This window comes from Lycium ferocissimum, unplaced genomic scaffold (assembly GCF_029784015.1).
Source record: "Lycium ferocissimum isolate CSIRO_LF1 unplaced genomic scaffold, AGI_CSIRO_Lferr_CH_V1 ctg5699, whole genome shotgun sequence".
Lineage (NCBI taxonomy): Eukaryota > Viridiplantae > Streptophyta > Magnoliopsida > Solanales > Solanaceae > Lycium > Lycium ferocissimum.
Genome location: NW_026726079.1, coordinates 19,410 through 22,500, shown reverse-complemented (window position 1 = coordinate 22,500; position 3,091 = coordinate 19,410). Strand labels below are relative to the sequence as shown.

General features: G+C 45.1%; 1 pseudogene; it reads right to left on the bottom strand.

Annotated features, from left to right (window-relative positions):
* Positions 1-476: 476 nt before the first annotated feature.
* LOC132044965 (cytochrome c oxidase subunit 3-like) lies at positions 477-1,370 on the bottom strand (annotated as a pseudogene).
* Positions 1,371-3,091: the final 1,721 nt, after the last annotated feature.

Genomic DNA, 3,091 nt, shown 5'->3' with positions numbered 1-3,091 from the left:
AAGGGGTATCCGCATGGAAGGATTGCTGGTATACCGAGTAGATGTTTATCTTTTCGACTTCGGCGAAAATGTTCAAAGCACCACCTTCGTCAATTATCTTGATGTCGAAAGGGAAGAGTACAGGGTATTACTTACTTAAAAGTCAAAAAAAGGGGAAGTTTCCTATCTTAGTTTCACTTCCTTGGACTGGCTACTACCGCGCAACGTGCCCTTGCTTGCTGGGTCATTAATTAATCAGTTTTAAAAAGAGGGATGGATTTCAACCTTGCTTTGAGTCGTCAGGCTAGTAAAGCGCTACTTTTAAAATGATTGTTAAGGTCATTCACTTGATTCCCTCGGTGGCTCTGCTACCAATGGATCAAGATATGCTGCCTGCCTATCATGCCAAAGGCGCTGCTGGTGGAAAGAGGAAAGAGAAGAAGTTTTCCCGAATCCCAAATTGTTGTATTGTATTACCGAGGCGGAAGCTGTTTTTGTATATGATAATCAAAGGGAGTGGGAAAGCTGCAGTAATTCTTTGGAAAAGTCCGGTTCTCTTTGTCTTCGAGCTTTCATTCCTCAATCCAGTGATTCCTTCCTTCATATACCTCCCCACCAATAGATAGAGACAAATAGGAATAACCGAACCACGTCTACAAAATGCGGTACCATGCACCGCTTCAAAGCCAACGTGATGCTCCTTGGTCGATGACCAAGATATTGGCGAATACCACATATGATCGAGAAAATAGTACCTATAATCACATGAAAACCATGAAAGCCGATTGTTAAGAAAAAGGTAGAACCATAAATACTATCCGAAATAGTGAAGGGTGCTTGATAATATTCCATTCCTTGAAAGCTTTGTGAATACTAGAGCCGAGAAACGGTAGCTACTAAAGCATAAACTGCTCATTTTTCCTTCCCCGCGAGTATAGCATGATGAGCCCAAGTTACGGCAGCTCCGGATGAAAGGGGAATAAAGGTATTAAGAAAAGGAATTTCCCAAGGATCTAAAACCGCAATCCCTTTTGGGGGCCAAATACCTCCGATTTCTACCGTAGGTGCCAAAGAAGAATGAGAAGAAGCCCAAAAAAGAGCAAAAAAGAACGTAACCTCCGATACGATAAATAAAATAAAACCATATCGAGGTCCTAATTGTATGACTTTGGTATGATGTCCTTTGAACGTGGATTCACGTAGAACATCGCGCCACCATACGAACATGGTATATAGGAGAAATATGAGGCCCAACCGAGAAGTGTTGCACCCTTGAAATGAGTGCATGTACATCACACCTCCTACTATTGTTGCCAAAGCTCGGGTGAACCCGAAATAGGCCATGGACTTGGATCTACCAAATGATAAGAATGCCTCTGAGATTCAGTCATAAACCACTTTGCCTCGATTCAATGTAAACCCCCCCCCCCCTCTTCACCCCCACCCCCTAAAGTAGAAAAGTAAAGAAGGGCTCTTTGGGGTCACATTTTCTTTCTATCTGACAGGACAAACAAAGAAATAGGAAGGGATGGTTCTTTCATTCCATTGATAGAAATCTAACTAGAAAAAGACTCTCCCTATTACTTTGAAAATAGAATCATTGGTTTGACCGATGAACTACGTGGGAAAATAGACCTTCTTTCTTTGATTTGAAGCAAGATTTTTGGAAAGTAACAATTCCATTCAGTTCGCTTCGAAAACTTGTGGTCGCGGATTAGTTCGTTCTGCGCCGCCAGCGGCCTCAACTCAAAGGCGCGGGTTGATCTCTCTGGTTGAGGCTGTATTCATTTATTCATATGAAACTTGACACGTGGGAAGGGCTTACTCTACTAGTGTCTCGGCTTGGTCTCGAATGGGCTTTTGTGAGAAATGGCGGAATTTGATACATGGATGTTTATGTAATGAAGAATTTGGAGTGCTTGTGGATGGTGTGCTACATAGGTACTTTCCAACTTCTCGAGGGCTGCGACAAGGGTTCCAAACCTAGCCTATTGATTTTTGCTGAAGAAGTGCTAAGCCGGGACTTGGTATCATTGAAAATGATAACATCTTACCATGCTTCGAGATCGTGTCCGCGTCTCGTCGCAAGGCTCATTTTTCGTTGTGGGTCATAAGGCGGGCAGCTTTATCTGATCAAGGGCCGGGGCACAAGGGTCATGGTACTATCCAGGTGCGAAGAACCCCTGAGGTGACTGCAATGAGCAGAAATCTCAATCACGGGCCTAAACGACGAGCAAACACTCGAACGTGAGAGCAAGGGATCACCCAACGAATGGACGAGCTCAAAGGGGAGCGGGAGGCAAGAACCATGCTTTCAGAGACCTAACCCAACCCGGTCCGAATCTTATCTAAACTGCGAGAATAACTGACTAAGCCATGCCATAAAGGGTCATTCTCCAAACGGGACGGGGCCAAGACTTTAGGTTGTTTAAGTAGGTTGGGTAATAGATCGGCCATAGGAGTACTTCGGGATATAAACCAGGGCAAGTGGAGCATACGACGATGCCACCCGTTTTCATTTCGTGGAAGTCCCTAGCAGAGGAAAGGGCTGTAGGTGATGGCGCGTTCTGCTTCTTATCTAGAGAGGGGCGTCGAAATCCTTTCTATTGGTTCTTGCGTGGCAGCTAGTATAGATGATGAAAGGCGGGCCGCTTTTTCGGGACCTATTCTCAACATAGGCGGAAAAGCGAAATAGGAAAGAGGCCGAAATTGATCGATGAGTGCCTTTTTAGCCTTTATTTAAAAGGCTCTCATGTGGAACTAACATGGCTAGCTAAATACAAGTATATCCAAATCAAGATGAGATGGGACGACCGTTCGAGAGGCCGCGATGACTACCATAGAAAAGCTCGCCCCGCCTAGCTAATATAGAAAAGAGATTTCCGGATAGCGATGGTCTGAATGCTGAATCTCTTCCCGACCAGCCCGTGCCGAATCGGGGCACCACTTGGGATGGGAATGGCTCGGCCGCACATGCATCATTTGATGAAAGCACTCCAGTCGCCTCCGATGATTGATTTGTCAACCACGCTTTCTCTCCCTAAAAACAATGCTCCTCACCAAATGCCCTTCTGGGGAAACACAGCAATGAGTAGTTCACTCCAGGACCCCA